The sequence below is a fragment of the Pteropus medius genome, unplaced genomic scaffold (assembly GCF_902729225.1).
Source record: "Pteropus medius unplaced genomic scaffold, Ma_sr-lr_union100, whole genome shotgun sequence".
NCBI classification, from domain to species: domain Eukaryota; kingdom Metazoa; phylum Chordata; class Mammalia; order Chiroptera; family Pteropodidae; genus Pteropus; species Pteropus medius.
The window spans coordinates 5,879,033-5,894,840 of record NW_024350926.1 but is presented as its reverse complement, the minus strand read 5'-3'; the positions used below and the strand labels follow the sequence as shown (position 1 = coordinate 5,894,840).

The window sequence follows — 15,808 nt, the reverse complement described above, 5'->3', positions numbered from 1 at the left end:
CCTTGATCAACCAGATACCGTAAACTAAACTGACCACACCTCTAACTTGCCCAACCAGTTACTGTTCCTTCTCCACCTAAGATTTATGGCCCTCCGCATCGCCGAGCCCAGCCACCCAATCTAGAGCTCTAAGAAGTCCTGATCCATCGGTCCACACCCAACCGTACCTCCTAAACTTGCCGAAGCCCTCCGCCGCCATTACACCGTACCTGTCACCCTTACACCGTGGTGCTGGCTCAAACTCAAACCATCTCTTGCCTGCATTTCTACCACCACCTCTTAAACTGGATCCAAACTCTGGTTTTATCTACCTAAAACCCATTCTCCACACAGCTACTACAATGATCTCTTAAGATATAAACTTGACATTGCCATGCTGCTCGAAACCCTACAAAGTTTCATTGTTAACGGCAGTGTAAAGTCCAGCAGCCCTCGTCAATCTGGCCTTCCTCTCCACCCTCACATATCTCTTCCCCGCCACTATATTCCAGCAACCCCAGACTACACACAGAATTCATTCTTAAGCTCCTGGCCTTTCTGCATGCTGTGTCCTGGAAAGGCCTCCATCTTTCCCATTTCCTTTTGACTAACTGCTGTTTGCTCTTCAAGACTCAGCGCAGACATCACCTCCTCCAGAAAGCCCTCCATGATACCCCTCCAGGATTACGAAACTCTGCAAATGTCTCTTCTGTTTCATCATGCCACTGCAATAACTCTTTCCCCACAGGGTGCTGGGTGCTCTTCACGACACACACTACTCTGTTATTATATCCTTATCACTGAGCACAGTACTTACAGGCTGTGAGGGTTTAATAAATGTTAAATAATGAATCAGTTCTTTAATTGTTTTCCAGAAGATAGCTGACAAAAGATCTAGTAAGGCCAATGTTTATGGCCAGAAAAATGCATACATGGCATTATTTGATCACTATGCATCTATGTTTCTATGCCGTGTGTACACAGTATGTCAGAATGTGTGTGCGTGTGTTTGTATTTTGCTCCTCAGCTTGTCTCTCCTTCTTTAAGGCATGACTGCTCTAGTATTCCCTTTTGTTGATCTAGTATTCCCTGTTCTGAACTGCAGCGGCAAGCATCTTATGTGATCCTCCCTTACAGTGTTTTTGCAGAAATTCACAAAGCTTCAAGCGATTCATCCAAAACACACCTTTTAATGTAAAACACCCTGTTTCACACAGTCGACAGTTTATACCATAGGGAAAAGCTTTTAGATTCAAGAGGTCCTTATAATTAGAACTCTCTTTTAAGATACACACCAATTTCTACATGTCTCTGGATTCTCTACTCTTATAAATTAAGTTTATTTCTGCATCTGGAAGCCAAGTATTGTCTCAAATGAAAATAAATCGAATTTATGAGAAAAATATAGATCGACTATATAAGAAGTATTTCAAATATCCCCAATAAATACACTTGAATTGGGAGTTTTTTCAACTACACAGTCACAAAAATATTTTAAGCATATACATACACACTTTTATCACAGACAGTGCTTATTTGTACAAATAAATTAGAGTTACAATGATTGGGTAACTTAAATTCTCTGATCCTCAATTTCTTAATCTGCAAAATAAGGACAATAGTATCTACTTCATAGGCAGTATTATGATGTTGTCACACAGGGAGGTAGAGCTAAATAGAGTAAGAAAATTCATATTTCTCCTTAGTCTGGTTTACAATTACTGCAAGAAAACTAAGACTGAAAGCTATGCTAATCTATTAAATAGTAGCATTAAATTTTTTTCCTTATGTATATGTTCTGTCTTCTCAAGCGGATTATAAGCCTATAAGGCCACGATTTGTCCTCTGCTGAGCATTGTACCTACACATAACAGGCACCTCATAGCACATATCTTTGATGCCACTGGCCCATGTCCAAATTTTGTATTCGAGTGACAATGGACTCTGCACACACACGAGCAACAATACCAGTATCAGACAAAACTGCTGAAAATATTAGAGATGAGGCAATTCCAGTGATGAATCTGAATGTCTCTCCCCCATTAAATAACTTGGTTGTAGGTACAGTGACATCTTGGCAATCCATACAAATTATGTGAACAGTCCACGTGAATAATATGCAGAAAGCCTAATCTATTTTCAACCTGGCTACAAATAAACATGAAATAAATTTACTCTTTTTGGAATATCACATCTTATACTAATGTGAAGAGCATATATGGTTTTTAAACTAACTATAATATCAAATAGGAGGTTTTCCAGAAAAGCAAGAACAAACTGCAATGTGACACCAAAATCTCATGTTTGCGGTCAAGGGCTAGTTTGGCTTGCTTTCTTGTAAAAGTTATTTGTAAGAGCATAAATGCTATGTCATAGTCACCAGTAGGTCAACCTTGTCTTAAATGATTTCACACACGTGACTTATAGTGAATTTTCCTTTTTGGTGAGCGTGTGTCTCGAGTGAAGAGAGGTCATAAGACTTATATTTCAAAATATCTTCTTTACTGATCAAGAACATTCTATTATAAGAAATCCAGTGTTGATTACAAATCCCACAATAAAAGACAGACTGAAATTCAATGCCTTTCTTCAAAGGAAGGGTAGAAAACTTAGATGGATAACATGTGGCTACTGACTTGACTTTCTTAAAGACTTGAGGACCTGCTCTTTAAGGTTACTGTGGCTAACAATTTTGTGTTCTCTTTTGGCAGATATTCTGCTTGTTACCTAGTAAGGAGTGGAGGCTCAAAATGCGTAAGTTCTTGAGCAGCTGGAGAACTGTGGACAGTGTTCAGAGTTAACCAAGCTTTTGGAATAGTGGTGGAAAATGAGTGGTCACATATGGAAGCCTATAATTCAGGTGAAGAGCAGAGCATGAGCCAGCCCTGACCAGCAGGACCTTTGACATTCACTGGGCTTTCTGGGCGTCTGCCCGCCTTTCTCCCTTCTCTCTCTTCCTCTCTGGTTTCTCTCTCTCTCCCACTTCCTCGTCTTGTTTCCCCACACACTGCTTATCTTTCTTCCTTTCCTCTCCCTCTCTTCCTCTCTTGCTCCTTTCATCTTTCTATCCTCAAAGCCTCTTCACCGACCACAAAACCAAACTCTATATTTTCAAACTTGTACCAACTTCATAAAGTTCTTTATCCTTATTATAAAAACCTCCTGAGCTGAAAACACCATGTCTCTCTCCAGAAGAAGACAAAACTATCTAAACCAAGTAGCTTTTTATGAGGTTGGGTGAGCCTGCGAAGAGGGCTCTGCTTGGAGGCGCAGGGCCCCGGGCCAGTCGGGCTGACCTCCTGCATCCCTGTCCCCTTTGTGATGGGACTTCAGTTCCCTCACCCATTAAACAATGGCACTTCCCTGCCTACAATTCTTTCATTTGAATGTCATACAATCCTATGACATTTGCTGAATTTTTTCCTCCCTATGACTCTGTGGCCTTTACCGCCCTCCCCTCCAATTACTGTCCACATTTAGATAGAAATAAACATTATCATACTACTTCAGAGTCCATGAAAACATTCTTTCATGTCTAGTTTCTGAAGAAAAGGTGTTCTTCATATTTCATTTCAAGAACCCTTTAATATTTATCGGGGCTTGAAACAGACTACTTTCAGAACATCATAAAAATTTCATGTATTTTATTTAGTGTTTAGCTGATTTTCTATATTTTAACTTTTCATTTGTAATCTATATTCTGTCACATTAATTTTACTTCTAACAACGAATTTGTCGGTTCCCGCTGGGTTAGGTACCGTGTCTTGCCAGTCTTGAGAGCTTGCAAAATTTATGTTTTTAATTTTAGTCATTAAATTGGATATGATGCTATGTTTTCTCACATAGTTTTATAAGTGAAATTATATCTATCATAACAAGTTTATTCCATAAGAATCATGTAATTCAATTTAGTATATAAAATGTATTAATTCAATGTTTAAACTGAATGTTTAGATGTTATGCAACTGCGTAGAATTTATATACATAGTTATAAATGGAACACACATTTTTATGTGAAGGGCAAAATCTCAGTGAATCTTTTATTTTGGCAGTTTGCTGATTTATTTCACCTCATTCGATCAGTTGAAAGTCAAGCTTGCAACAGTCAGTGGACCAGTGCAGATGTATTAAACATCCCTTCATTAGTCTGTTAGAGATAAAAGCGACTCCCTAAACAATAAACAACAACAAACACTCTCGTTTCGCACAGCTGCACCAGGCTCCTGCCAGCAGCGTGAAATTATGCTGCCACCCATCCAGAGCCAAACCTGACAAAACACAACTTTCCGATCATGGCATCATAATTACAGCTTGAGACGGCAGGTTTGAAAGGGAAGTGGGGAGGGGCTTACTGTAGTCTCAGAAACACTACCGTCATGTCATATACTTGACACCTCAGTGTAGCAAGGCAGGGTGAGTCCCATGTGAGAGCCTGTGAAGATGAAAAGCAAATCTTTCTAAAGATCCAAATGATGTTCAGCATTTGGTTTCTGTGTTGCTAGCACACGCTGAGCAGGTTTGCAAACAAGCGTCTCCCAGACCTTTAAGTCTAAGTCACTCTATGTATAGCTCTAAGGCATTTCCTTCAGTTTTCATGTATGGCAGTAAAGTAGTAAACACATCTTTTCTTTTAACAGCTATTTCTGTGTCAGAGAGCCGCAGAGATTATTTGCAGGAGATACGTGGAGAGAAAGGCTCTATAACTGTTCATTGAAAATATAATCAATACTTTTAAAAAAATCTTTTTTTAGTACTCACCGGACTTTTGAAAAGTAGCCCTAGTATTTACTAACAAAAAACAATAAAATTATAGCAAGTTAAAAACAATGCAAATTTACTTGAGAAAGATAGATAGTATTTTACAGTAAGGTTTTGGAAACTTCAGCTATCCTAAAAAATTTAACAAACCTGCTGAAATTACGTGAGAACCTGGACAGAAATATTAACACGTTTCATACTGTTTATTGTTTTTTAATATGTCAAATTCGAGTAATAACTGAAAAACCGTCCTTGTCCTCAGCAAGGTGGAACGTGGCATTTCTTTTCTGCAATCAAAGGCTGCTAATATCAATATGTTCCTCGACTTTAGCACAACTGTTTACTCCTTAGTTAAAAAAAAAAAAATCCAGGACTTTTATCCTTGATATAACCGATGCTTTTTTTAGGTACACTCAAACAAATCCTAAAAGCTTTGCTTTCAGTGGTCAAAGGAAGCCCTGTGTCGCAGTAAGAAAGGGAAAGACAAGTAATAAGTAGAATATGTAATGTGAGTACCTTTCAATATCACAGATGCCTCTAAATAACCAAATTTATAAATAAACTTTTATTTAGACACATAATTTGATTTTTCTTCATCAGAATAGAGGACTATTTAAAGAATTATACACACACACACACACACACACACACACACACATACACACACATATATGTTTTCTATAATTAGAGAGTAAAACACTAGGTTTGCCTTTGAAAAATGACCTTTTATAAGACAAGTGAGAAAAAAATTCCTTCTCTATTCTGAAAAATATAATACTGATGTTATAATGCATCTTAGACCTTTTATAAACTACAAGGTATTAGTAGTGGCTGGAAATTTTCAGTCTGCTTCATTTCAAAACACACACAAAAAGGCCCAAACTTTTATACCAGCATTCAGTCATTCAGCAGGTCAGCTTTCTATTATGATGGTAAAACCACCTTTATGTTGGGGCCCAAGGTGTGTTTTTTAAATGTCTCCTTCGCAAAAGTCTTCCCAGAGTCACAATGGGGTGAAGGGGATAAATAAAGATAAAAGGTGATGAGACAAATAACAAAGGAACTATTGGTGCCACTGAAAGGAATTCGGGAAATAGGGCTGGGCCACCCTGTAATGTCCCGATTTAAAAAAAACACAAACTTCAGTTGCTACCTGGTGTTCTTCGTGAGTAATATAATCTTCTGTTTGTATGAATGACTTAAATTTCATACTCCTTCTGGCATAAGTTAGATAAAGACTCTGCAAAACCAAGTAAAAAATGTTCATGAACTTTGAATAGAACTTGAACATCTTGTTAGGTTTTTTCCAATAAAATTAGCTTTTAGATCATGTAATGATCGGTCTGGAATGGTCAGCGGTAAGACTCTTGACAAGGGATGTTTCTCAGTTGCGCTCCATTTAATAATAGTAAACACAAACTTTCCAGTTACATTCTGGTCCCTTAATCAAACACATAATCAAACACATCATAGGCAATGTGGCTATTTAAAAGCTCAATACTAAGTCTTACTTGAGATTAGTCTCTGTGACTTAACCATCATACCATGCTTTGTACATCTCCACGTTTCGAGGCTAGAATCACAGACTGTGGCAGAAGGGAGCTTGGATGTGATCTGGTCCAATTTTCTTATTTACAGCTTTCAGAACTGAGTGCCAGTGAGGTCACATGAGTTGGCTGTCCTCTGGTAGCTGCTGAACCTGGACTAGAACCCAAGTCTGTAGATACCTATAAAAGTCTCTTTCCGTTACACTCCACCTCATTATTCCCCACTTTTCACCCTCTAGTTGAAGCTTTTATTTCTTTGTCTACCCCTATGTCAAAATATTGATTGAAACCACACTCAGTCGAGCTGTGTTCTTCTGTATCCTGTTAGACGTTTCTTGAAAGGGTCATGCTGCAGTCGGGCAACTTGACTGTGTTCTTCCAAAGAGAGATGCACGTCACAGAATCACTCTTCCGTTCTCTCACTTCTCTGGGGCTGGGTTTTATGGCAGCTGCCTCTTTCCGCTCTGGACCCATCCAGTCAGCTGTGCACACTGCAGCCCGAACGCCAGCAGATCAGGGCCACCTCTCGTAGAAGATGCTCCATGCTCCCACACTCGGGATAAAGGCACGTCACACACGAAGACTGCAGGCCTGCCCTGCATTTATTTCTGCAGTTCTGTCATGCACCGTGCTTGCTCTCTCTTTCTCTGTTTTGGCTTTTTTTCCTTTTCATGTGCCATTCTTCCTCTTCTATGCACTCTGCTCTTCACTTTCTGACATCAACTCAAGGATCACATCTTAGATGGCGCCCCTGATTTCCTTGACTACGCAATAACTCTCCTGTTTTAAGAACTCAAATAGAATCAGGTGCCTTTTACTGGGAGCGCTTGTCACAACAGCAGTTTCATATTTTTGGAGATGAGTATTTTGATGATTTGATAAATATCCAATCTCTCCAGTAGACTCTATGTTCCCTGAGGGTAGAAATTACATCTAATCTTATTCGTCATTGTATCTCAAGTACCTAACATATAGTAGACACACCATAATTATTAGCTGAATGAAAAAGTAAATGACCAGAATTCTATTTTATTTAACTTATTTAAAAATCATTTTCCTCTCATTCCAGCTACCCCATATTACCTGCCACTCCCCAAATCCAGTATGACTTTCATGTATGAAATGCTCTTTTCCACATTCTCTATCTGATAAACTCTTACTTATTACTCAAGCTCAAGAAGAAATATCTTGCCTAGGGAGAATTAATGTCTTCTGCCACATGGGCTAGAATTTCTTCTATTATAATGCTTTTCTCATTGTATCATAACTATTCACTTAGTATTTTTTCCTATTCATTCAATCAGCAAGTATTTATGAGCCTGACTCTGCTGGAGGCACTGTCTCTCACATCATGGAGCTTACATTCTAGTGGAGGTTGAAAGACATTCTACATACAAACATACAAGCAACTAAATACAGTTGTGACAAAAGCTACAGCAGAAGAGAAGCCTGAGCTTTAACTGAAAACACCTTCTTGGCTGTGAGTTCTTAAAAGTGATGAACATCTCATCCATATTTGCATCTTTGGTGCACAAGTGCTCAACAAACGTTTACAGACTACCTGAAAGAATGAATGAATGAGTGAATAATAAATTTCAGGGCACTATTATCCTTTCTTTATTTTGGTCAAATGTTTGGGTTAACATCATCTAATATCAGTCTGCTATGGTGACTCCCAATTTGCTTAGAAATTCTGCTAGCTCTTATTTGTCTCTTTTAACAAGGCCAGGGTTTTAAGTCAGAGCCAAATTTTCTGAAACTAGGTAGGGAACACGAGAGAAATAAGTAAGGCTCTCTGATTATTATTGCTGACCTTAAATGGAATATGCTGCCTCAGAACACTACTGGGCCCAGTGACGTCCTCGTGGACCCCGGGGGACCCTGTCAGGGAGGCCCAGGAGTAGCGCCCTCTCTCCTTGTTGAGAGACCGACAAGATGGCCTAGAAAGTGTCTTCTATCACTGACATTTTTTGGTTCTATGAGATTTCTGTGTGGATGCTACTCGTGCATATTCCACTGGACAGACGAAGAATAAGAAAAAGTTCACTCTTGCTAATTTCTTAAGTTTTCAATTTTGGAAAAGTGAGTTTTGTATTTTTTGGCTTATACTCACTCCTAGGAACAATATGCAAGCCAGCAAAGCCAATATGATAGAATTTCCACCAATTAAAGAATAAAGTAAAAGGAAAGTATCAAAGTTACTGAGTCCAAATATTTTTTGCAAAAGATGAGCTTCTATCCTTCAACAACGACCTTTTCTCTTTCGATGTCATATAAGTGTTGCCATGTGAAGACTTTAAAATGAGGTCAAACCTGAATCAAAGGAATGACCCTACAGTAATGGAAATACAAGCAGAATAGTATTTGGGTTGGGAAAATAAGGTGAAAGGCAGAAATTTTCCCCAGTGTATTCAACTCACAATATACAGGTGGCCACATCCTCAGACCTAAAGCTGACTACTGCCAAAATTCGCCTTGGGATACTCAGTGTAACCATGTCCACAGGTACCTTTCCTGACTGCGCGTATTTGAAATCGCATTTCCTGGATTCTAGCATGAAAAAAAAAAAGTTTCTAACAAATCGAGGGGATCTTTCACTAACGGAACTAATTTAAAAAATCAGAATGTATCACAAGCGATTGTATGATTGATATTTTTTCAGTGCATTAAGTAGAAAAGAGAAGAGGTTCACTGAACTATGGACATCTATCTCCACATCCCTTGTGAATAATGTTTTTCATCCACCCTGTCATCATTGAGGATCATTAAACAACATTTATTAAGCATCCATCTGTGTGTGCCACTTTATAAATAATCCTCCCCTCGTCCCTGCCCCCCTTCTCAATCTACCATGTGTCTTTGTTGTGTAAAATGCTAGAGAGTTACAATGATAATAAATAATTAATGGTAAGAACATAAGGCAGATGGATGAGATGACCTACTAGCATCTATGAATCTCAGAATGTTAAATTTACTGCTAATAATATAATTTAGCACAGTTTGATAAGAAAATATCAGAGCATTTGATGAGGAAAATGAGCTCTTCATATTCTATCAACATATTCTAAAATAAAAACGTGAAAATTAGCGACCACAGATGGACTGAAGCCCTGAGTTCATGTGACTTGTACCAGATGATACAGTCTTGAAATAAATAATTTGAAAACCAGTGTGGAAGAATCATAAAAATTATTGTTACGACATAAATTTTACAATAGTATAATAGGGAATGTTACTGTGGACCAAGGGTGAAAAAATTCAGAAATAAAGGAGAACTATTGTTTTCATTGAAAGGAGTAGCTTGGTTAAGGATGGTAAAATTATTATTTTTCCCCTTTCTTTTCAGTTCTTTAATATTGTTATATTATTTTTTCATTTCTTTTTGTCTTTGAGGAAAGAACTAATTCTTCCAGATTTAGATGGTGATATTTAAAGCACTCTTTTTCAACTCGGTAAGCTTCATATAGTCAGGATTACAAGAAAGGAGCAAGTCAAAATAAAATTAGCCATCGCTACTGGATTCAGATTTGCAATCTGGATTTTACTTCATCTTAAGATCGAAATGTCCATAGTAGTAGTTATCTTTCCTAGAAGGTAGAAATATTCTTAGAGTTGTTTTTTAAGCGGAGCCAGAGTTAAGATCTTGTGAATCTGCTAATAATCACCATTTTTATCATCTACCACATAATGAGCGACTAGCATATGCAGACACTGGGCTTATCCCATTTAATTCTCGTAATGAGAATTCTCGTTAAGTCTCAACCACTTTGGGGTGGGTATTTTATCTTTGATTTACAGATAAAGAAACTGAGGTTCAGAAAGGTGAGTTTCTCGCTCAAGATGACACAACTGGTAAATGCTGGTTCCATGATTCCAATCCAGCATTATCTTAATTCGAAGTCCCTGTTCTTAACCTCCAAAGACACTGGGGAGTTTCCATGAATGGCAAGATTCTAGATGTATTGGAATGGTGAATAAATGGAAATATGGGAACGATATTCAGCAATCTTTTTAGATGGTATAGAAAGAAAGAACGAAACTTGAATAGTTCCTGTACCATTACGTCTATCCCTTGGCCTAAGTGGCATGCATAAAATATATCAAACGTTATAACTTTTTTATGGATTGAGATGGTAGGGCTGGCAACTGTTTTTGCAGTTGTAAATTTTTTAAACTAAACATAAATTTTAGTATGTGACTTTCAAAAGTAATGCTATTAGTCTTAGTATTGGAGATTTATAGTCAAGATAGATGCTTAAATAATATTTTTTAAATGTTAAAAATATAAAATTCACAGTATTTGGAAGGGCAACACTGATAGATTCCAATGATCTTCCCAGCATCTATTCAGCATCAGGGCTAGAAGCCAAGCCTCTTGTTCCTGAAACCATGTTCTTTCTACTAGGCCTTGCTACTTCAGGGCACCAAAAATAAATATGAAATTAAAACAATGGAAGGCAAAAAAAAATGTAAAGCAAGAGCACTGTATCCCCTGCTTTTCAAAAGTTCGCTTTGCAAGCTGCCATAGCGTTGAACTGTGTGTCTGTGTGTGAGCTCTTGTGCTTCACGTGATTTATTTTGTGCATTTGTTAGCAAAATGTCTCCTAAGGTGATTCCTTCCTCACCATGTTGCCATGTTGGCTTACGAAAAGTTTCACAGGAATGTTCTGTTTTAGATAGCAAGGGAACCTGTATCTCAGACCCCCAGTTAAACCTACAAATACTGATGAACTGAATCTAGTTATTGACTCCTGATTACAATGTAAATCTGTAATTCTACTATTCCAATAAGGGTCAGAATGGAAGACGATCATAAACGATTAATTACTCATACTGATTTAGATCTGTTATTCCTTACTCGTTCCCTCCCTTCCTTCTAAAACAATGTGTCACTTGGCTATCACAGTACGTTGAGTGCAAGGGATACAAAATTGGGTAAACTAGCCCTTGCTCTCGAAGAATATTACAGAAATTTTTGGATTTGTGCTTTTAGCATGTGTTTTATAGGCTCAGATTAATATTATGGACTTAAATATTTATTTAACTAGTACCTGATTAAAGCTTCCTACCTGACTTAAAGATATCGATGTAAAGGAAGAGAGAGGTATAAATGATGCATATGTCCTAATTTGGGGGCTTTATGGAATATGATCTTTATTGATGAGATTTTATAGTTTTAATCATCATCTGGAATTTTAAAAGCTATTTGAGGTCTTAAATGAACGAATGAACTAATGAATTAAATGAATCATTTCATTAATTCATTCAACAAATATTTATAGAGCACCTACTGTACATATCAAGCCTGTGTTCTAAATATTATTTTGCCTGCCAAAAAACTGGCTCCCTAGATTTTTTTTTAAAAAAAGGCAAAAACTCTTACTATAAGGCTCTACTTTAGCTGTATATATTGATTACAAACTATGTTTATTATGCTGGAAACCTAGGATTTTGCTGGGCCTGAATGAAACCAGAGGCCAAGTTTAAGAAGTAGCTTTTAATAGCTTCTAAGCTTTCTATGTGCACTCTTTCTGTAAAGCCTAATGAAAGTGCTCTCCTTAGATTTAGAAAAAAACTAAGATTCCAAATTTAAAATGACATTTATCTCGAAAGTAAATTAAATTTTAATGATAGTCTGATTAATAATTGTGATTTTATGAACTGAAGACATTTAGCATGAAAGCCCCAAGACGCATTTGTTCTAAGCTATACAGACTAGGGAGAAAGACTAAAGATGGACCATCTCTTTCAAATGTTACTTTACTGGTATATTTCAGAATTTTGTCTCCTGAACATCACTTTCTCATTCTTGTATTATCTTACTGGAAAACCTTTCATTTGTGAAAAGCAGGACAAAGAATTCAAGAGATCCAGTCACATGGGAACTTTCAAAGGCTTAGAAGCAACAATAATTTATCTAGGTGATAGCTATGGAAAAAAGTATATTGCTTCATTTTACATTCTTTACATAATTTACATAAATATTGAAGTTGTCATCTCTTATAAATCTCCAAAATATATCAGCTGGCATGTCAGGAGCTATCATCATGTCAGAGATGGGTTGCTGTTAATGATCTGAACCCATTTGGGGCTGTTTTTTTATTTTCGTTAATGATCTGAATTGATACAACAGCTTTTGTAAATAGCACAAAAGGAAAGAAATCAATATGCAAAAGAAAAGGAACTTGTTAAAGGACACAGTGTTGGGTTTGCGTCACTTTAGAGGTTAGAACAGAAGGAAAGAGAGAAAAGGAGAGGGAACAAAAAAAACGGAAAAAGAAATCCTGTTTGGGAAAAGTGGGCTTGAGAAAGCATTTCAGGTCACATTACACAGACGCTTACAAAGACAATGCTCTACACTTGTGTAATATTTTATATTTTGTACAGTTATAAAAAAAAAAAAGAAATGCCTTCAATAATTCCTATGGGTAGAAATAACACACAGTACATTCAGATCTCTTCATGAGGATGTACCTGGGAGATACTCATCAGAGTCAAAATAGGCAGTGGACCCCAGAGATGGCTCATGTGTTCATATATGGTTCATTGGAGAGTAACGTTGTTTGTAAATGCATATTTCTAGAATTTAAATCATACTACTTTTGCATCTTATGGTTTCCTAAAGTAATTTATGCTAATAATAGTCCAGGCCTGCACTGTCTCATCTTGTAGCCACTAGCCACACAAGACTATTTAAATTTAGATCAAATTTAAAATTTAATTTCTCAGTCTCACAAGTCCAACAGCTTAAGTGGCTAGTGGAGGCTGTACTGGAGAGCAAGGACACAGAAAATGTCCGTCATCTCAGCAAGTTCTGTTGGAAAGCACTGGTCTAGACAACCTTCCTTTGAAGTTACGGGGCTGAGTTCTGAAATGAGCGCGACAGAAAATTTCTGTCGAAAGCCCCATGCGTTGCCTTGTCTCTCCTTCCACGAGCTGCCTCCATTCTGACCAGTGGTAGCCCCTGAATCTCCACTTACAAACTCTGCTCTATCCCAGATTCTGGGACCACCCTGGCCCTTGTCAAGAAGAACATAAAGAGCACATGAGTGTAAAACAGCGCAGGGCCAGGGCCTGACATCGGGAACTTGACCTGGTCTTAATTCTGCCCCACCCTGGGCAGCTAGTCTTGGTAACTGTCCTCCTGGTGCTGCTCTGTGACCTCGAACCTGACTTAGCTCCCAGCTCCATCCATGCCTCCACTCATGGATTCAACAAGTAAACAATGAGCATCAACTATGTGCATGCATGGAGTTGCGCAGATGCTGTGGATACAGCGTGAAGGAGGACAGTCTCTGCGTTTGAGCTTATAATCTCACGCAGGAAAACGACAGTAAGCAAGTAATCATCCACGACTCAAAGCTAGAATTGGGGTGAGTGCTGCAAAGGAGAAGACCAGGTGCTAGGAAAGAGAATCATGGAGAGACCTGCCCTTCTCTAGGTGGCTTCTTGGAGCCAGTGACTTCAGAGGCATGATTAAGAGTCAAGTAAGTGAAAGTGGCAAGAGACGGTGTCCCACACAACCCAGTGTGCAGGGCTCATGGCAAGCGAGACTTCGGTAACTAAAACAAAGCCGGAAAGAGCAGCAGAACACGAAGGGCGAGCGTGCATTCCAGAGTCCGTCGTGAGCGACAGCCTCGTGCGGCGAGGCTCTGGAAAGTGAGAAAGAATACGGTAACCCCCAAAGTAAAGATTTAGCCTAAAGAATGTGGGAAGTCATTTCAGGGAAGATGAGTGACACGATCAGATTTGCTNAAAGCAAAGGGCAAAATGGATTGAGAAGACGAGAAAAGAAGTTCCTTTAAGAGTCCGGTTGATAAGCTTTCGTGGAAGTCCAGAAAGACGCGCTGGGAGTTTGGTGATGGCATAGGACAGGGCCCTGTCCCCTGGGTCTGAATCCCTGCACCGATAACGTGACCATCGTGCAGTTTTCCTGAAAATAGACACTTGTGCCTCGGTGAGTTTGGTCCCCTGCTAGATACTTAAGAGAGACTGCCCCCTAAACCCTCAGTCCCCACAAACCAGAGCGCTGGAGCCTATGGGCCTGGATCATCCTGACTGCCACCCTGCCTGGCCCTGCTCGTCCGAATCGCCAAACGCTGCCCGCTCCCAGACTCCCTTTCCCGTATGTGGCCTAGATGTCCCCGACAGTCCTCCAACCTCACTTCCTGCCTCCTTGGACTGCCAGCTGCCCTGATTCCATTCTCCCCAGATGCCACACTTACCCACCTGGCTGACTTCCGTTCAAGACCAGCTTATTCTGACATTACTGAGCACTCGCTGTTAGAAAAGAAAAGGAGGGGTTGGGGAAAGAACCAAATAGCTCCAGTCCTGGAGTCTGCAAAAAATAACCAGGCGACCAGAGACAGAGCAGAGAAGTAATGACGGCGGCATAATGCTCTACCCCACCCCCCCATCTCCATTGAGCACACGCTGCAGCCCACAGGCGGCTCCTCCCTCCAGAAGTGTCACCCTCACCTTGTCATTTCCAGCCTTTGCCCAGCAACCTTCCTTTCCAAAGTTCATAGAGAATCATCACTTGTTTGGGCCTAGGGTCGATTCACTGTGCTTGGCCACCAGAAGGGGTCGGGGTTGGGGCTCCATGCTTGCTCTCAGAAAGACTGTCAATTCCCCAAGGTCAGACGAACTTTGTTCAGTCTAGTGACCTAGAAGAGTGTTTTGCATATGAAAATGCTTAATAAATATTTGCATGTCTTTAAAAAAAGTCAGGCTACAATTCTGAGTCAGTTGGACGAATATGAGAAAGCATATAGTCCTCTTAGAGATGGAGCTGCTGCTTTGTTTTGGGAAAAAGCCATAATGGACTGTGAGGCTATTCTGGGCAAGTCCCTTGTGGACTCACACACCAAGTCCACTGGCACCATGAGAAAGGATACAGGGAGAATCCTTGATGAAGAGATGTGAAGAAGAGCTGAGAGGAAGAGAAAAGCCTAGAACATGGCAGGCATCGGGGCCCAGGAGATCCAGCCAGGAGCGAACCTCTGCAGTGAGAACCGGTCAATGCATCCCTAGGAGCAGTGACAGCTAACATTCAGTTAGAATTAGTTTCTTGTCTATGGTATAATTATGATCCTTTAGCCCAAAGCACTCGGCTCGAGTCTGTCACACAGCCAGGCTACTGCTAGTGATGCTCCAGAGAATGAAGGAAGATGTGTGCTCCTCCCAAAGTCTGGGTGGAAGGCCAAAGAAAGACAGGAGCGAGGTGGGGCAGCTGCCATCCCAGCATGGGTTAACTGGTGAGGGGATGCAATTCAAACCTTTCCCCCACCGCGATTCATTCTGGAGAAAGATAACTACAGCGAGGATAGTGAATTGTCTGTCTGAATTAATGCTTCACCTTTGTAAGACAGCAGGGTCACTGAGGAGCTCCTGAGAAGCTCAAGATTACGTTTCCCAGCCCCTTGCACCTAGTTCTGATGAGATTTCATCAGTGGACTATGAACAGATGAGCCGTTGACATCACCTCTGAGCCAAGATGTCTAAGAATTAGAAGTGTGTTTTTG

The 15,808-nt window shown here is 39.5% G+C and overlaps 1 protein-coding gene across 1 annotated transcript in view; it reads right to left on the bottom strand.

Moving 5' to 3' along the window:
* The window catches only part of KCNB2 (potassium voltage-gated channel subfamily B member 2), a 334,241-nt gene that overhangs the window by 309,697 nt on the left and 8,736 nt on the right, over positions 1-15,808 (bottom strand). The gene's annotated exons all lie outside the window — the stretch shown is intronic.